The sequence below is a fragment of the Bos indicus genome, chromosome 29 (assembly GCF_029378745.1).
Source record: "Bos indicus isolate NIAB-ARS_2022 breed Sahiwal x Tharparkar chromosome 29, NIAB-ARS_B.indTharparkar_mat_pri_1.0, whole genome shotgun sequence".
Taxonomy (NCBI): Eukaryota; Metazoa; Chordata; class Mammalia; order Artiodactyla; family Bovidae; genus Bos; species Bos indicus.
Genome location: NC_091788.1, coordinates 16145960 through 16166860, shown reverse-complemented (window position 1 = coordinate 16166860; position 20901 = coordinate 16145960). Strand labels below are relative to the sequence as shown.

Here is a 20901-nt window from a genome sequence, read left to right as displayed (position 1 = left end):
GAAAGGCCTGCTGGAAGGATTATTAATTCATTGCCAAGGTAGGGGATTTCAAGCAGGCATCACGGGACTCAGGATACTGTATGCAGATTTCTTCTGTGCACAGTTTTCTGTGGAAATAGTGATATTAGTTTCTCCGAGATGTCTATGAGTCCCCAAAAGGTTAAAAGCCATGGCAGTGGAGTATATATTCACAGACTGGAGGCACTGGAAGATAGCTGATGTTTCTAAAATGTGTATGTGGGACTTCTCTGGTGGCACAGTGGTTGGGAGTCTGCCTGCCAATGCAGGGGACATGGGCTAGATCCCTGGTCCGGGTGGATTCCACAGGCCTCAGAGCAACTAAGCCCCTGCGTCACAACTACTGAGCCCATGCTCTAGAGCTGTGAGCCACGACTCCTGAGCCTGTGTGCCAAAACTTCTGAGGCCTGCGTGCCTGGAGCCGGTGCTCCACAGTAAGAGAAGGCGCCACAATTAGAAACCCTCACATCACAGTGAAAAACAGCCCCTGCTCACTGCAAATAGAGAAAGCCCACACACAGCAGTGAAGACCCAGTGCAGCCAAAAGATAAATAAAAAGTCAAATGTATTTGTTAGCCAAGAATGATCATTTGATCAGAAATGTATTTTTTTTTTCCATCTGAGGCTATTGCTGCTGCTGCTGTTAAGTCACTTCAGTCGTGTCCGACTCTGTGTGACCCAATGGACGACAGCCCACCAGGCTCCCCCGTCCCTGGGATTCTCCAGGCAAGAACACTGGAGCGGGTTGCCATTTCCTTCTCCAATGCATGAAAGTGAAAAGTGAAAGTGAAGTCGCTCAGTCGCGTCTGACCCTCAGTGACCCCATGGACTATAGCCCACTAGGCTCCTCCGTCCATGGGATTGTCCAGGCAGGAGTACTAGAGTGGGGTGCCATTGCCTTCTCTGTCTGAGGCTATTATTAATATCTAAAACTGACTGGATTTACAAAAGGTATTGAAGTCCGATTTAGGACGGGGTCTGTATGAATGAATCATAGGTGCTGTGGACTCCTACTTAGCCTTCAGGGCTCATTTTAAATGTAATTTCATCATAAAACTTTGCACACATATATTATGCATACTTTTTTTTAAATTGTCTGTTTTCTGGTTAGCATTGAGCTCCTTGGGAGAGAAACGGAGTCATTTTCAAGATTACACTCCCAGACCATATCATTAGGTACATTCTATAAATGTGCAGGGACTGAATAAGTGGAAGGCTCCCTGTGTGTGGGAACTACATCAGCAGAGACCTGGAGGTGAATGTGGATCTCTGGGTTAATCATGCGGCTTTATGTTGTGAAGGACAGCTATTCTATTAGCGTAAGTCAAATTGGGAAATTTACTATTTACAAATGATGGGCAAGAAGGGGACAGGCTAGCTTCAGGAATGATTGGACAGAGAGCTCCATGCATCAAGACCCTCATATCATCATTTTCCCTGCTTCTGTTCCTCCACTGGCTCAATGGGTTCCCACTACAGAGAGATGATTTCCCTACAGTGATGAACAGCTAACTTCCTTTGTCAATGTTTACATTCATTACTTCCTCGGAATGGGCAGCGACTTTTTCAGATAAACAGAGTAAATCAGCTTTCTTTCACCTTACAAGCAAAGAAACAAAATCAAGGGGGTCAACTAACCTGAAAAATGTCACACAGCTAGAAAGCAGTAGAGCAAGAAATAATACCTTTCAGAAAAACTTTCAGAAAAAACGTCTGTGGACATGAGAAAGCCTGAGCTTGAATATTGTTATTGTTGTTTATTCGCTAAGTTGTGTACGACTCTTTCATGGCCCTGTGGACCGTAACCCGCCAGGCTCCTCAATCCATGGGATTTCCTAGACAAGACTACTGGAGTGGGTTGCCATTTCCTTCTCCAGAGAATCTTCCCAACCCATGGATCAAACCCACATCTCATACATTAGCAGGAGGATTTTTTTACCTCTGAGCCATCATGGAATCTAGAGCTTTAATATTACTTACACTCTTATTTAAAGACTGCTGTTCCATTGTCTGAGTGATAGACAACAATTAACCATGCCTTTCTAAGCTTTGGTCTTTCTAGCTGGTAAATAGAGGGCAGAATAACATCAGCTCCCCACAGCTGATTGACATCTATCTATGTGTCTATCTTACACATAATAATACACTATTATGAATATATATGTACATATATAAGTAATGGGTTGGAAAAAATTTCATTCAGGTTTTTCTGTAACATTTTATATACATATATGCATGCTGCTGCTAAGTTGCTTCAGTTGTGTCTGACTCTGTGCGACCCCATAGATGGCAGCCCACCAGATTCCCCCGTCCCTGGGACTCTCCAGGCAAGAACACTGGAGTGGGTTGCCATTTCCTTCTCCAATACATGAAAGTGAAAAGTGAAAGTGAAGTCACTCAGTGGTGTCTGACTCTTCGCGACCCCATGGACTGCAGCCTACCAGGCTCCTCCATCCATGGGATTTTCCAGGCAAGAGTACTGGAGTGGGGTGCCATTGCCTTCTATATATATACATATATATATATGTATATATATGTGTGTGTGTGTGTGTACATATATATATGTGTATATATATATATATAGAGAGAGAGAGAGAGAAAGAGAGAGAGAGAGAGTTGTTTTTGTTAGCCAGAAATTTGCACTTTTATATATATACATACCTAAAAGTGCAATGATGTGTTTGAAAATTCCTGGCACGTATATTGTCAAATAAATATTGACAAAGTCAGGTACATAATCCATTTAGCAATGTACAAAATATAATTATGAAATGTACTTCATAAATACCCTACCATTAGTATAATTTTTATTTGCCAACATTCATTTTCTCTTCCATCTCACATGCATGTATATTTTTTTTGGCGTACCTTATTACATTTTATTTGACATGCTATTCCAAATACAAACCCATATCCTTAGAAAGAGTTTTCTGTCCTTTCATTCATCCAAAAATATTTATTGGGTACCTATTGTAATGGGTGCCTGACACTGGAGGACACAGCAGTGAATAAGACGGATCAAGTCCCTGCCTGTGTGGAGTTTACATTCTATAGGAGAAGCAAATGGATTACGTACTTGACTTTGTCAATATTTATTTGACAATCTATGTGCCAAGAATTTTCAAATACATCATTGTACTTTTAGGTATGTATATATATATAAAGTAAATGAATGCATAATAAACTTTCAGATTGAAGAGATAAGGAGCATTTTTTAAAAAAAGAAAGCGGCAAGGGGATAGAGAATGAGGAGAGGGTGAAATTTTATGTACTGAGTTATTAGAACTTTTTCTAAATGAATAAAATATTTAAAATAAAGAAGAAACTGAATGTTGGGTTAGAAGAATACTTATGGCAGAGAACACAGCAAGAATGCAGGGGTTAGGGCAAGAGTTTGCCTTCCTTTAAGATTTGTAAGTATAGTAGAGTACCTGGGGGAAGGTGATAGGAGATGAAAAGGTGGCCAGGGTACAGACCATATGGGGTCTTGTGGGCACACTAAGTGTCTGTGTAACCTTCCAAGCGCACTGGAAAGCCTCCGGGACACTGGGGAGTCCCTGAAAAGCAAAGAAGGGACTTGTATGATTTTCTGGGTGATGGACAGACTGCTGGGGGCAACAGTGTGAACGGAGACACCAATTTTGGTGCTTTTGTGATTGAAAGATGAGGATGGTTCCAAAAAGGAGTCCTGAAAGCAATGAGAATTGATCAGATTTGAAAAATACTTCTCAGGTATTAGCTGACAGGGTTTGATAATGGAAAGGAGGAGGGTATAAATCTTATTTGCATTTTCAAGGAAAAGAGACAGACACTGAACACTCTGTTTTCTAATAATAGCCAACATTTACTGAGAACGATGTGTCATGCCCTGTACTAAGTGCTTTATATTCATTATGCCAGTTAATACCGGTTCCCCATCACAAAATGGTTTGATTTTGTTTACTTTGCTTATTTTTATTTTAAATTCTAACTTTCTGTTTATGTAGATCTTGATCTTAATGGCTCAGTGTCTCACTTCTTGCCCTAGGCTCAACAATTAAAACTAATGACAGATACAACTTTTTAAAAACATAATGCCCTGAGTTTCCTAGAGGAGCGCTTCCTTACACACTCACGTATTACTTCACTGTTCTCATGTTCTTCAGATAATCACTCTGTCCCTCAAAGCCATGGCCCACTGGCTATGTGGGTCCAGATCCGTGGGACAGGATGAGCACCTCTATTTCTGGCAATCTTGATATAGAGTATTATTTTGTATACTCAGCCTGTATGAAAGGACAGCCATAGTGATTTGCACTGAACTAGAACATTTAAAAACAAAAATTCTTTAAACAGGTCTCAGGTGGAGGCCATTATAATATGTTTCATTAAGTCTAGCTCTTGAAGAATCAGATTAACTCACTAACTGGTTTTCTATACCTGAAGGTTCATGTAGTAAAGTGCTGTTTGTGTCTATGAATACAGGTGAGGGTGAGAACCAAAACTGACATTTACTTTGGCTGTGGCATGATCTTTCAGGTTTAGCTGCAGAACAGCAGGCACTGATCATCCAGTAGAACACAACCAGCCATCTTCAAAAATCAATGCGATTGATCTTTAAAAAAAAAGTGTCTAAGTTACTCAGTCATGCCTGGCTCTTATGCAACCCTATAGACCGTAGCCCATAAGCCCCTCTGTCCATGGAATTCTCCAGGCAAGAATACTGGCTGCTGCTGCTGCTAAGTCGCTTCAGTCGTGTCCGACTCTGTGTGACCCCAGAGACGGCAGCCCACCAGGCTTCCCCGTCCCTGGGATTCTCCAGGCAAGAACACTGGAGTGGGTTGCCATTTCCTTCTCCAATGCATGAAAGTGAAAAGTGAAAAGTGAAAGTGAAGTCACTCAGTCGTGTCTGACTCTAGGGACCCCATGGACTGCAGCCTACCAGGCTCCTCCATCCATGGGATTTTCCAGGCAAAAGTGCTGGAGTGGGGTGCCATTGCCTTCTCCAAGTGAATTACTATTCCCTTCTCCAGAGGATCTTTCCAACCCAGGGACTGAACCTGAGTCTCCTGCATTGCAGGCAGATTCTTTACCATCCAAGCCACCAGGGAAAGTCCCAAAATCAATGCAATTGCTCTTTACCTATGCATAATCTACTTCTCACTCTTTCAAGTCACTGTTTAAAGTTTTGCTAGTTTTCATATTCATTGGATCATGGAGAAAGCAAGCAAGCTCAGAGAAACATCTATTTTTGCTTCGTTGACTCTGCTAAAACCTTTGACTGTGTGGATCACAACGAACTGTGGAAATTTCCTAAAGAGATAGGACCACCTTACCTGTCTCCTGAGAAACCTGCATGCAGGTCAAGAAGCAACATTTAGGACCAGACACGGAACGACTGACTGGTTCCAAATGGGGAAAGGAGTACAACGAGGCTGTATATTGTCACCCTGCTTATTTAACTTCTATGCTGCATAAGTGAAAGTGAAGTCACTCAGTCGTGCCCGACTCTCTGTGACCCCATGGATAGTAGCCTGCCCCAAGCTCCTCTGTCCATGGGATTTTCAAGGCAAGAGTACTGGAGTGGGTTGCCGCTTCCTTCTAAGCTGCGTACATCATGTGAAATGCCCAGGTGGATGAATCAAAAGCTGGAATCAAGATTGCCAGGAGAAATATCAACAACCTCAGATATGCAGAAGATACCACTCTAATGGCAGAAAGTGAAGAGGAACTAAAGAGCCTCTTGATGTGAGTGAAAGAGAAGAATTAAAAAGCTGACGTGAAACTCAACATTCAAGAAACTAAGATCATGGCATCTGGTCCCATCATTTCATGGTAAATAGAAGGGGGGAAAGTGGAAGCAGTGACAGATTTTATTTTCTTGGGCTCCAAAATCACTGCAGATGATGACTGCAGCCATGAAATTAAAAGATGTTTGCTCCTTGGAAGGAGTGCTATGACAAACCTAGACTGTATTAAAAAGCAGAAACATCATTTTGCCATACAATCAAAACTATGGTTTTTGCAGTAGTCATGTAGGGATGTGAGTTGGACTATAAAGAAGGTTGAATGCTGAGAATTAATGCTTTTGAATTGTGGTGCTGGAGAAGACTCTTGAGAGTCCCTTGGGCTGCAAGGAGATCAAATCAGTCAATTGTAAAGGAAATCAACTATGAATATTCATTGAAAAGACTGATGCTGAAGCTGAAGGAAGCTCCAGTATTTTGGCCACTTGATGGGAAGGGCTGACTCATTGGAAAAGACTCCAATGCTTGGAAAGATTGAAGTCAAAAGGAGAACAGGGTTCAATAGCATCACTGACTCAATGGACATATATTTACGCAAACTCCGGGAGACAGTGGAGGTCAGAGAAGCCTGGCATGCTGCAGTCCCTGGGGTCACAAAGTGCCAGACATGACTTAGCAACTGAACAACAACAATCTTCATATGAATAATAAAGCAAATAAGTAACACCCTCAGTTGGGTTTTGGGCAATGCTTCATAGCGAATATATGTAAACTGAAGGAAGACTAAAGGATCACTGATAGTGCTTGTGATAGCTCTTATCTTTCACTCCATTGTATGTGAAGTCTAAGAACTTTATTGATTTGATGACACATTCCTAGAAACTTGGCAACCATATCCAATAGGCCCCTGGATAACATGATGCTCTTGGATACCAACCCATACAGCGTGGAGGGCATAATACTTGGAAGCCAGGAGTGGGTGGTGGTTCTGACATCAGTAAAGAAGTAAAATACGTGTATGATGGTCCATTGCTCTTTTTATTTTAAAAAAACAATCTATTAGCTAAGCTCATTTAGCTAATAGATTGTCTTTTTAAAATAGACAATAAAATAAAAACAATAAAATATAAATAAAAAATAAAAACCAAGTTGAGCTTGGTTTTGTTCCTGACTCTTTAACTTTATAAATTATTTTACCAGCTGACAATTCAGTTTTCTTATTTATAAAATCAATAGACAAGACCAGATAATCTCTCATGTTCTTTCTGTATGTGATTTTCTGGGAAACTAATTGTTCTTAAAAGCAGAATTTCAGAGATAGCACAGTGAAAGATGAATTGACGAACATTTGGACCCAAATCAAGTATCTTTGATAATGAACTCCTAAGTTTAAAAAAAAAAAAAAAAAAAAGACATTAAAAAAGAAAATAAAAGCCCTCATTTATTCTGCAGTGTAAAGACATATGCATTCACAGCTGGGCAGGATAAACACACCTCCCGCATTAACTTCTAATCTTCTCAATCTAATAAGAAATAATCAAGATTGGAAAGGTACAGAAGAAATAGAAAATAAGAATAGACTAATAACAGAGGAAGAATCATAGAAAGCTCTTTAAAAACTGTCTGCCTAAAACACATTTGACCCAGAGAGATTTAATGGTGATTTAATTCAAGCATTCAAAAATATCTAATACATAATTTATAATGTATTATCTCATAATTTATTATAGAGAGTAGGACATAGAGAAACTATCCAATTCATTCCACAAGATTTGATCCTGATTCCCAAAGGTGATAAGATACTATGCAAAAGTGAAAGGGAAACAAAATCATCTAAACCATGAACATAGATTCAAACTTGGAAATTAACTACTTTAAAATTGAGTTTAACAATGTAATATTGCTGATTCAATAATCCAATAGGAATAAGCCCAGTTTCAATATAAGAAAATTGAAAAATGCAATAGAAATTTATCAGTAGGATAATAAAAAAATAAAGGTAGATGATTATTTTAATATTCCCTAAATACATTTGATGAAATTTAATAACATTTTCATTTTTCAGGGTAGAATAAAATAATTCCTTCTTAATATAATGAATATTCCCATTTTAGACTCTCAACTAAGTGATTCTTTACTAGCGGACACAAGACACAGATCTCTAAATTAGAAATAAAACAAGTTTATCCACTCTGTTCACCCTCATTTAATATTACCTAAATGTGTCTGCTGCTGCTGCTGCTGCTAAGTCACTTCAGTCGTGTCCGACTCTGTGCGACCCCATAGACGGCAGCCCACCAGGCTCCACCATCCCTGGGATTCTCCAGGCAAGAACACTGGAGTGGGTTGCCATTTCCTTCTCCAATTAAATGTGTCTAGCTAGTATAATTAAGCAAGCAAAGAAGTAAAACTAATACATATTAAAAAGAAAGAAAAAAAATCATTATAAGACCTTTACGCTTTGCTTGCAAATCTGATATCCAAAATACTCTGAAAACTAAACATTTTACATTACTCATTTGATGCAAAATCTGATTTGAGCTTCTATAAAGCCATTTAGTGTGACTGTACTGCTGTAGAAATATTACTATGTTTTATTAATATGCTTCTTCCCAAGTTTCTGTTGGGGGTGTCATGTTGCATATATAGGATATGCAACATATTACCATTCAAAATTCTGAATTATAAGATATATCTGGCCCCAAGGATTTTAGATAAAATGTGAATCTCTATTATGTGCAGACTATACATCAAGGGCATTTTATAAGTCAGATTGTATTTGTTAGAATAAAATAAAATTAAATTAATAAAACATTTTATGTAAATGACTATAGAAAACAAAGTCAATGATAAAATGCTTATTTACATATCTGTTTACCCCTTACATGGGTAAAGTGCTTGAGAGAATGGGTTATATTTTGTTCATTTCACTATCACTTGTACCCAGAATATTACTTGGCATGGAGGAAGTAAATAGATATCTTGTTTTAAAGAAGAGATGAGTGTATAAATAAGAAAATTGTTATTAAGTTTTCCAGTTTTTATTTTAATGTGTAAATTTTATACAATTCTAATCAATATTCCAACAAGAATTTAAATTTGATTTGATTTGTTTTAATTTCAAAATCTAAGAAAAGGCTGATAAAACTTTCGTTTGTAAAACAAAACTGGCAGAAATAACAAAAACATTATTGAAAAGACAAATAACTAAAACAGAAACCAGGCTCATGCTGGAAAATTCTCCTTACCCTTAGAGTGACTTTTGACAAGTGGCTTAACCCCTTCTAAGTACCAATGTTCATGTGTAAAAGATAATAATCAATAGTTAGATACCACCAGAAAACAACTAGAGCTCATCAGTTAATTTGGTAAAGTTGCAGAATAAAAAATTAATAGACAGAAATCTGTTGCATTTCTACATACTAACAACAAACGATCAGAAAAAGAAATAATAAACTATGAATAAACCTACCTAAGGAGGTAAAATACCTAAACTTGGAAAACAACTAGACACTGAATAAAGAAATTGAAGACAACACAACACATAGAAAGATATAACATGCTCTCAGACTGCAAGAACTGATGCTGTTAAAATGGCCATACTACCCAAGGCAATCTACTGATTCAATGCAACCCCTATCAAGATACCAAAGACGTTTTTCATAGAACTAGAAAAAATAATTTTAAAATTAGTATGGAAACAAAAAGCATCCTGAATAATCAAAACAATCTTGAGAAAGAAGAAAAGAGCTGGAGGAACCATGCTCCCTGACTTCAGATTGTACTATAAAGCGATGGTGATAAAAAGAGTATGATACTGGTATAAATGATATGGACAGCTATATATAAAAGAATAAAATAAAAAAAAAAATTCTAACACCACATATAGGTCTTTTACCTAAATGTAAGATCAGATATCATAAAATTCCTAGAGGAAAACACAGGCAGAACACTCCTTGACATAAACCATAGCAATATTTTTGTATGATGCACAGAGTCTAAGTCTCTGATTTTCATTGTTCATATATGATAAGGCCAGGATTCATGTCTAGAGTCCATTTTCCTACCTTGTTGGAATACAAATGTTTTCCATCAATTGCTAACATGAACTGCTTAAACAAAATAATGCTGGCAAAGCACCTCAGGTAAAGCCTTATCTATAGAAAGTAGCTGATGCTTTTTCAACTACAAACCGAGGAACAAAGAGACTGAGTTGATACATCTGGAAAACTAGCCATGGACAGTGATCTCAGAGAAAACAGGACACAGGAGGCAAGTCTTAGGCTCAGAGAGAGTAGACTTCATGTAGAAGATGGAGCATCTCTTCTCTCTTTTTTTTTAATGCAACTTTTCCATAACTGGATAAAAGTCAAGTTTATTTCTTCCTGCTCTAAATGCTAAGCAGAATCTCAAGAATTCAATGTTGATCCTAACTACTTACTATGCTTCCCTAAATGAGGGTAGGGCCTGTGGGAGGGAAAAGGCTATGCTTTCTTAAAGAAGCTGAATAGTTAAAGTAGGCTCAGCAGTGGTACCTAGAACCAGCATTTCTGACAATTACAGTGTTCTCTACCCAGTGATGAGTTAATCTGCAAGAATTGGATCCCTCCTCACCTACAGTGGCCCCACAGATCAGATCAGTCGCTCAGTCGTGTCCGACTCTTTGCGACCCCATGAATCGCAGCACGCCAGGCCTCCCTGTCCATCACCAACTCCTGGAGTTCACTCAGACTCATGTCCATCGAGTCAGCGATGCCATCCAGCCATCTCATCCTCTGTCATCCCCTTCTCCTCTTGCCCTCAATCCCTCCCAGCATCAGGGTCTTTTCCAATGAATCAACTCTTCACATGAGGTGGCCAAAGTACCGGAGTTTCAGCTTTAGCATCATTCCTTCCAAAGAAATCCCAGGGCTGATCTCCTTCAGAAGGCACTGGTTGGATCTCCTTGCAGTCCAAGGGACTCTCAAGAGTCTTCTCCAACACCACAGTTCAAAAGCATCAATTCTTCGGCGCTCAGCCTTCTTCAGAGTCCAACTCTCAGATCCATACATGACCACAGGAAAAACCATAGCCTTGACTAGACGAACCTTTGTTGGCAAAGTAATGTCTCTGCTTTTGAATATACTATCTAGGTTGGTCATAACTTTCCTTCCAAGGAGTAAGCGTCTTTTAATTTCATGGCTGCAGTCACCATCAGCAGCGGCCCCACAACCCCTGTTATACTGTATGCATGCAGATTTTCCTTGCTTAGTGCATAGCCCTCTTCTCAGAGGAGGGTCCTCCCTGATCCAGTCCCAGGACCTCATGGTTAAAATCCCTTCCTGTTCCCTGGTGTTTTCCCAGAGCATATGTAACCATCCCATCCCGTTTCTTCCCACCACTCTTCAGTGTCCCTTCAGGAGAATTTGCTGAGTGACTGCCACATTCCAGCACTGTGCCAAGTCCCAAGAAAATGGTGACAATTTACAAACAAAGATCCAGCTCCCAAAGGTCTCTCAGTTACAGAGAGAAAGACACACAACACGGGATTGCTTCAATCTTCAGAATAAGTATATGCTGAGGAATTTGAACTTTAAGGTAAGGGCAATCAGTAGCCACTGAGATTTTGCACATAGAGATGGTTAAACAGGTCTTCCTGCTTCAAGCTCATATTGAGTCTGACATCAACCATGTCTCACGAATAGCATGGGATTTCCTTTTCTGTGCACACCACACCTGGTTTGGCCGGAAATGGCCTTTGGACACTGTGTCCTTAATGGTCCAGCTTTCCTTTAAGGCCAGACTCAGCAGCAGGAGGCTTTTCTCCTTGCCCTCTTGCCAGTGCCATATTGTTACCCAGTTTGAGTCAGTTCTTAATACTAATGGAAGATCCAGGAGCCACCAACATCGATATCACCTGGGAGCTAGTTAGAAATGCAGAATCTCAGGCCACATTGAAGAGCTACCAAGTAAGAATCTGAATTTTAACAAGATCCCTCAGGAGTCCTGTACCCATTAAGTGTGTTTCAGTGAACTAAGTAGGTGTCACTATGGAGCTTGTTTGCAGTGTGACAGAACCCCATCTCTCATGCACCAGGCATTCACAGAGAAGAGGACAGATGTGTGGAAGGAAACTGACATCCTGTGAACCAGGTTAGTTAATGCCTGAAGTTTGTGGGGAGAAACACTCCATGTAATTTTATCTTCTAGCAATCTTGCTGGGGGATTAACAGCATTCTCAGCTCACAAATAAAGTGAAGCTCAGAGCATCTAGAACCACACAGCCAGGATCACTAACCTCACTCATTTTTTTCTCCACAGCTCTTTGTGAACCCCAAGAAGCATGAATCCACTATCTCAACTGATCCAAAATACAGGAACCTACCCCAGTAAGGAAAGATTCTTTTCAATCCTTCAATGATCAATTCGCTGTTCTGCCAGACTAGAATGGCCCTCTCTATCTCTGCCAGGCCCAGTCTTCAGCTGAAAAGCAAAGGTCATCTTACAGGCTTAGAATTCCCTCTGGGGTCCCCTCCCTCTCCACTTGCATTTTGCCTTTTCCTCCTACACAAACAGCACTAGTAGATTTAATATTCCATACCTCACACTTGACTTCCAGAGTCTCGGTTAGCACAGTCTTATTTCAGAGAGAGAAATCAAGCCACCGAGAAGCAGACTGCTCCCAGAGAGGGAGGGAAAAGCAGACAATTTGACATAACTGCCTAACAAAGTGTATTTATGAACATCATTGGAACAAATGTCTCCCCATAATCGCAGTCATCGTCTCCTAATGTCACATCATGGAGATACTGGGAAACAAGACTTAAACCTGATTTTCTATCAGCTGGTAGTGGCACCACCCACCTCCAGCTTCCCTAGCTAAGCAGCATATGACTCACAGCTTCCTTCTAACTTCGAAAGCACTTTGGGGCCAAAAAGGAAAGAAAACTATAAAAAAAATAACAAATACATTCCATCGGTAGCTTGTTTCTTAATGCATCAGGAAACTGATCACCACAGATGCTTTAAAAGGTGCTGACATGCATTACCAGGGGCTTAAACTCCTTGGAAATTGATCTGACAGTAGGGGAAATGCAGCCATTTCATATGGAAAATTCAGAGCTATTCTTTGAGTAAGTAGAGCCTTGATTTTCCGAGTTTCTTAGCAGTCGCCTTCCTGACGATGCCCTGAGCTCCCAGCTCAAATACCCCTTTCCTCTATCCCCTTCTCTCCATTTCTGCTGCCCCTGCCCTTATCTACCTCCATCTTCCTCTTCTCATTGAGAATGCTGCCAACATTTATGTGGGTTTCTCTGACTCAAAGCTCTTTTCCCTCCAAGCTGTGCTCTGCTCAGTATTATTATTGTTCACCTACTTGTCTGTTTACATTTTTTTTTTTCATTAAGACCACGAACTTTCTACAATTAGGGACCAGCCTTGTTTCCTAGTTTCTACCTATAGAACCTAGCGCGGAACATGGCACAATGCTATGGAGTGGAATTAAAATTACTATTCAAAGAATAAAGAGCATCTTATAATGGTTGGCCTTTGAGTAAAACTGTGTCCCAGGGAACTCAGTACAGTACCAGCCCCTTCTGATGAAGACAAATTTTGCAGGTCATACTAAGCGATATCCTCCCCGTCATCCTAGCTCCCCTTCTTCTCTGCCAGTCAGGGCTCATCCTGGATATAGAGACACAGGGGAAATCACACAATTTTCTCCAGGCGAAATTCTACTAAGTAAACATCAAACATTAAATGTGTGACAAGGAGGCACACGAGCTCTGCTGGAGGGGCTGCGAAGGTCCGAGAAGTGTCCATCCTGTTAGCCTGATGAAGCAAAGCATCTACAGGTTCACCATATGTATTCAATTCAAATCTGCTTCATGGGCTGTAGACGTATTTATTTTAGGTGGTAAATTTCATGAATTCTAACATTATAGAATTGCAGTAATCTCTTCCCAGCTTGAAGTTCTTATTAAATACAATGTCAATTTACTTCCTTATACTTTCTAAAAAAAACCTCAAGAACCTCTGTTTTAAGTTATATGTTATATACTTGTCAATAATAAATTTTCTTATGATTTATTAACAATGTGCCAGGAACTGTATTAAAGGCATATGTTGTATAGTTGCTCAGGCGAGTCTGACTCTCTATGACCCCGTGGATTGTAGCCTGCCAGGCTCCTCTGTCTATGGGATTTCCCAGGCAAGAATACTGGAGTGGGTTGCCATGCCCTCCTCCAGGGGATCTTCCCAACCCAGGGATCAAACCTGGGTCTCGTGCTTTGTAGGCAGATACTTTACCATCTGGGCCACCAGGGAAACTCATATTAAGGGCATGCTATGTTCTAAATGTTTGTGTCCTCCCAAATTCAGATGCTGCAATCATAACTACCAAACATGGTGGTGCTGGCACGTGAGGCTTTGGAAGGTGCATTAAGTCATGAAGTAGAACCTTCGTGAAAGGAATTAGTGTCTTATGAAAGAGGCTCCAGAGAGAGCACTAGCCCTTTTACCTGTCTGGACACTGAAAATGTGCCAGTTATAAACCAGCAAGATGGCCCTCACCCAAGCATGTTGGCACCCTCATCCTGGACTTCCCATTCTTTGAATCTGTGAGAATTCAAATTCTGTTGTTTATAAGCTACCCAGTCTGCAGTATTTCATTATAGCAGCTCATATAGATTGAGATGTATTTTAATCTCATGTAACTCTACAAAAATTTAAAGATACGTACAGTATAATTTCATGACAAAAATTCCCCATGGTAACACAATTTCATATAATATGACTGGTTATTAGCTCTCATTATCTGCCCAACCCCATTTCAAGACAGACACAGGGGTCAGATTAAGTTTTTGTTTTTTGCATATGGAGGTAAGATTGGGCAGTGAAATGTCAGTCAGCCTTGTTCTGAAACTAGCAAGGTTGATGGATCCCTGAATCTGCAACATGCTCTTTGGCTCAACAAGCTGACCCAAGACAGGCCACAGTGAAAGTGAAAGAGCCCCCATCCGTATTTCAGCTACAGGGGATGATGCCAGCCACCAGAGGGTGCCAGATCACGTCAGAAGCCTGACGGGTTAAAGTTGCCCAGATAAACCCTCCGACCTTCTGGCCAGCCGACAAAAAAAGGCTCTTCCCCCATAATTTCAAAAATGCAGCCCTTTGTTTTATGCGATTGAATTTTCATGCCCCACTTATCCTGTTAGGCCAGGACTTACTGTACTATTAGCCTCATATTATAGCTGAGGAAAGCAAGGTTTAGAGAAGAAGCTTTGCTCAAAGTCTTATGGGTTGTAAATAGTGTATCTGGAAAACAAAGTGGGTGAATCTCCTTCTTTGGCTTCCCAACCACCATGACTCCTAAACAGGATAATCTCTGAGCAGAGTCTGTGTGTCTGACATTTTGCTAAGAACTTTGTATACACTCTGTCACTTAATTCTTACAACCACCCAACGGAACTGAAGTTGTATTTCCCCTGTTTTCAGATTCTAGAACTGAGGCTTTCTGTGGATAAGTAAGAAGAAAGAAAGTTTACTCAGTCCTGTCTTTGTGACCCCATGAACTGTAGCCTACCAGGCTCCTCTCTCCATGGGGTTTTCCAGGCAAGAGTACTGGAGTGGGTTGCCATTTCCTTCTCCAGAGGATCTTCCTGACCCAGGGATCGAACCTGGGTCTCCCACATTGTAGGTGAAAGCTTTACTGTCTGAGCCACCAGGGAAGTCCAAGAATTCACAGCTAGTAAATGTCAGAGAAGGGCTCAAAGTGAGGGCCCCACAACTCCAGAGCTATGAGGAAGTCACTGGGGGCGGGGCTAGATGACAAAGCTCGAGTTCACTTCGAGGCAGAATAAGAATGATGGCTTTTTCAAATAAGTGTTGAGAGAGAAAAAGGAAATTAAGAGTAACCTACCCTGCTCTACCTTCAAGGGGCAGGAGTAAAGTACTGAGGGATGATGTCAAGAAGCTGATAGCACATGATTTGAGCCTGTGTCTTGGGCACATATGGGACCCAGGAGGTCAGCATAATCATTTCTGAGCCATAAAATCAGAAGGGCCCTGGATATCTAGGTGGAGGACTGACACAGAAAGACTTAAGTTCCGCTTTGCAGGCACCAGCCCACAGTGAGGAAAACAAACACATAATTTAAATGTTGCTCCTGTGGAAGACACGATACATTGAATCGACTCGTTCCATCCTCCCATTTTAAGTTGGAGATAATTAAGATGTCTTTGACATGGCCATTTTTTGGTTGATTTAATGATTTGATTGAATACAATGTGTTTCTGAAGGAAATGGCAACCCACTCCAGTGTTCTTGCCTGGAGAATCCCAGGGATGGGGGAGCCTGGTGGGCTGCCGTCTATGGGGTCGCACAGAGTCGGACACGACTGAAGTGACTTAGCATAGCATAGCATAGCAATGTGTTTCTGAGGGCCTCTACAACCTCAGGCCCCTACACACTACTTTTTTTCTTGTACTGACTTAAGGTCATGAACCTTGTTGACACAAGGAATCAGGAATGGCCACAGGAATTTGTCAGGACCTAATCCTATGGTTAGGGACAGGCTGCTGCCCTTGTATCTATTTGGAGTGAGAAACATGCCCCGAAGCACTGTGACTGCTGTGCGGAGTCTCCAGCAGCCTGCAGGGAGGCGGGGTCTTAAACGGAGCTGCAGGAAGCTGGGCCAGCACCCCTGTTATGCCCTGTCAAGCTGCATCCATCGGATTAGGTTAGGAGTTAAGATGTTACACAATGTGACCAAGGGGATCAGAAGCAATCACACAACCTGTCAGCCAGAGCTTTCCTGATGATTCCCGGGGAAGAAGATTGCCTCCTTGGATGCAGAGGAGGGAAGGGGCAGCACCTCGCATGGGGTAGGGGGGAAAAGGGCCTATTTGGTTCCTTATGTAGTTGAGCTTGGTGAGGAGGGAGTGGTAAGTCAGTCTTATTTCCCTAGTCTGACTTTAGGATTTTTGCCTGCAGGTCACAATTCTAGAAGCCTTTTCTTCTAGGACAAGAGTCACAGACTCTTCTGTAGAGTTTCAGTCTCCCGGGAGCCAGACCAGAGAGCTCTGTGAGGCCTTCTGTTTCATAAAGGCGAGAGGGGGCTCACCTCCACCCACCCTGCCCTCAGACAAGGCCAGGAAATGCGACTGAAGGTTGAGGACACTCGGCGCCAGCCTGGAGGTGATTGAATCATGGCTTCTGTTTGCCGGCTACAGGGCCATGGAGCTAGCCCCAGCCTGGCGCCGAGAATACCCTGATGTTGGCAGACAGGAAGTGGATGCAGCTCAGCTTCTGTCTGAACCATGTAGATGCTACCTTTGAATGTGTCTGCGGGGACTGACTCCCAGACGCATTGCCTGACAGATACTCCAGTGACAGAAAATGCAAATAAGGCAGGCATCTTCAGAGAGGGCATCTCATACTCAGAACTATGATAAGCACCAAATTGGCAAGGGATCATTGTCCAAGAATTCCACCAGCTGATTTCCTTTACCCTTCTTCTGATATCAAGCCTTCTTTACACACACAGAACCAGAGAGGCAAACTAAGGACTTGACTTTATTTGGGTGAATCATCCTAGGTTCTCTTTATTTGCTCAAACCCATTCCTTTGAAACTGCACGGGCAATATATAGCATCACCATTGTGAAAATGGTCTCTAGAGCCATATTTTACCCCAGTCCGAATCCCACCTTCACAGCTTTCTAACTGTGTGACCTTGGGAAAGTGATTTGAGTGCAGGATGGGGATCCTTGTTAGTATCATTTTCATTTACATGAGTTAATTTGTAAATATCGATCAGTGCATGGTACTTAAATGATAAGTTCTCATAAATGGTAGACATTCTATTTCTGATCCTGGGCTCTGCTTCCTCTTTCTGCTTCTAAAGGTCAGTCTTGCCCTTTAGACTTAGGCTCTTATTTGGTTTATATTGTTGAATGCCTGACTATCTCTCAAGGATGTTTTCTTGGAGCTCCACGGTTTGATTACCAAGATAACATCCCCCTCTCTTTCTATACTGCCTTTGGGAGATCTGATTTCTAGCATTAACCTTCTAGACAAGCTGGTTCCATGAAATCAGACACAGGTTTCACCATCCAGATATCTGTGGTGGAGAACTCTAACCCAAGTCTATTCATTTGGAGGCTTCTTGACATAAGTCACATCTTGGGGTCTTTCTCCCATAAACTGGCTTTTTCTGATTCAAATGATCAGCCTGGAGACTTCTCAGCTGCCTTAATTCTTAAGGCACATGGCGGGCGCTTAATAAATGGCTTTGACTAACTCTCTGGTTTCTTTGACTAACTCTCTGGTTTCTAGACCTAGTCAACTGGTTGCAAAGTGTTTTCAGCCTCTGATTTGTGAGAGAAGTATCAGGTTATTCATTTGCCCTCTGGCTGGGGACAGTTTCCTCATAAAAGAGAGTCACCTCCTGAGCATCCTTGACAACTCATCGAGGTGGCATTATCCTGAGTTCACACCTTGTCTCAGTGGGCTTGGCTGCCTATTGGCTATCACCTCACAAGCTTCAGCTCCCTATCTGGTAAACCTAGGCAAATAGAACCCTTGGCATGTGAGAACTCTGAATAAAGTGCTATAGAAAGATGTTCTTGAAAACACAGTCAACAATAACAAATATTGTGTCCACAGGTGGGAGTCACACATGGAAACTATGACCCTGGTCAGTGGTTCTATACATCGTCCAGGTGGCAGAACACCTGGAGATCACAGAATACCATGAATGCTGCACAGCTCCAGTGCAGAGACACGGTTAACTCCAGCATCTGAACCAGGTATGGCTTTTATGAGCAGAAAATATGACTAGATTGCTGTGTATAGATGCAACAAAAAAACCAGAGCAAGGTAAAACAAATCTATTAAAAAAAAAAATACGTCATGACCTAAGCATGTTCACCTATTTCTGAGTCTTTCCACTGACATCATTTGCAAATTTTCATTAATTTGGTCCCTGGCAGGTGGACAGGAAAGGCTGAATAAGAGCAGGTCCCAAAGTTTGAAGAGAAAGAGGGGGAGGGTAAAGTTTTGAAATGAGAAAACTGTCTCTGCATTAATTTATTTTTTACGCAAAAGAAAATGTCTGGTATTATTCAATTTTTACAGAGGAATACTTTAGAACAAGAGGAGAAACAGCAGTATTTGCCCTCTTAGAATGCTCCATGGCCTACGAAGGTGGGGTAGAGGCAGAAGAGATGGGAGCAGGGTAATCTTCATCAAGTTCTGACCCATTCTCTGTCTTATGTTTCCCCTTCAAGTCTCTTTTACTGTGGGCCACTCTCTGATCCTTTGGATGACTCATTGGTCTAACTGAAGTTGTCTTCATGGCTGATCACAGACTATGGACCTCTGATTTGTAGAAAAGGACATCTCATTGTTCCTTCCGTGCTCCCCCAAAGAATGCGAGTCTTTTCTTGAAGTTAATCCTACAGAGAGCGCAAGGCTGCCTACACTGCACACTCCCTGGACCTTTCTCTTCTTAAGAATCTCCTTTTTGTTCCTTCATGAATAGCCCTCCTTTTTCTTAAGTTGTCTCTTATGTTGCTCCTTATGGTATAAAGTGGTAGCTTGCCTTTATTCTTCAAGGCCCGAGTTTGTGTTTTCCTATTCAATGGAAGACTTTCTACTGGACTAGTACACATAGGTTTCAGTCATATCCTCACATATAAACCAAGGGAATTCTGCCAATGTAGTATTCCTAAAAGACATTGCAATGCAAGGGGAATCAGCAATCCATAGTCTGATGCATGGTGCACTTCAGCATGGCACAAAAGCTACAAAACAGAGAGCAGCAAGGCCACTGTAGGAGTGGGAGTGGAGGGCAAAACTCCTCTCCATAACAAGTATAGAGAACTTATTACAGTCCAAGCTAGTTCCCAGTGGTTTTAAAGGTTTGGCAAGATGAAGTGGTCTGGCTATAACTTTGGATCACAATTATATGCTGAATGTTCTCATTTTTCATGAAGTCTGACTATGCTCTTGCTCAGATGGTTTCCTCTTTTGCATTATTTATTTTTCAAGATGTTTTTAAAATAATTTCCCATCAGCTCATGTAACTAAAGTATTTCTCTCTCCTCTGTAACCTGAAAGAGTGTCACCATCCTAGGGACATATGACAAAGTCTCATTTAGAATTGTCTTTCTTAGATGTAAGTTGTAGTCTAAATCAAAAGCCGAAATATGAAAAATCAGAGAACACCCAGTAATCTTCATGAGCTCCTGTTACAATAGGATATCGTATTTTCAAATATACCGCACAAAGTACTGACCATCCTAAGCCAAAAAGGTCACAGACTATAAAAGGTTAACAGAATAAAAGACCAACAAGGAAACATCTTCTGATAAATTGTAAGGGGACCCCCTAGGAACACCAAAGTTGGTATAGAGATTATTTTAAGCTGAAGACATTTGAGATTTAAAAGATTCAGAAAAAAGCCATCTTCGAGTTTTCCTTACCTAACAGAAAAAGGGAAAAATCAGAATAAAGCAAAATGTCTGAAAATGAGGACTTCCGTCAGTTCCCTCTTCAGGGTGTGTCTGCTTCCAGGAGAGAGGCCAAGAGTAAACCTACGATAAATCTCCTCTCCTGGGGAGTTCTATGACCCAAAAGAAGATGGAAAGACCTCTCACACCTGTACAGGCAAACATTATCACAAACTTTCTTATCGCCTAGTTGTTCTTCTAAAAGAACTCATTTGTTTTTCTTAAAGAAACCTATTTGGTCTTCCCATAGGAGTCTTTCCTATGAAGCTGAGTATAGAAGCCCCAAATAAAATCACTTCTTTGAATTAATTATCCACGTGTATACCAAGTGAATGTGCACACCAGATTTTTCTCCAGTTAGTCTGTTTTTTCTGTCAGTTTAAATTGCAAGTCCTAAGCAATATACCTAAGAGGGTAGAGGAGAAGTCTTTCCCATACCAAACAATTTACATAAGTTCACTTAAATATAGCCCATCCTATGTTCAATGATAACTATTTCAGTTAACTTAAACAGAGGAACTCTGATTTATAAGAATTTTCTAAGTGTCAGAAGTTCACTATGCATTGCAAATAAAGGCTCCTCTTTGGCTGTCTCCACAGATTAAAAACAATGCTTCACAAAGAAGAAAATCAACCCATTCAAGCCAAAGAGATCTGCACATTTA

The 20901-nt window shown here is 41.0% G+C and overlaps 1 protein-coding gene across 1 annotated transcript in view; it reads right to left on the bottom strand.

Moving 5' to 3' along the window:
- Nucleotides 1-20901, bottom strand: part of TENM4 (teneurin transmembrane protein 4) — a 3327204-nt gene that overhangs the window by 1568116 nt on the left and 1738187 nt on the right. The gene's annotated exons all lie outside the window — the stretch shown is intronic.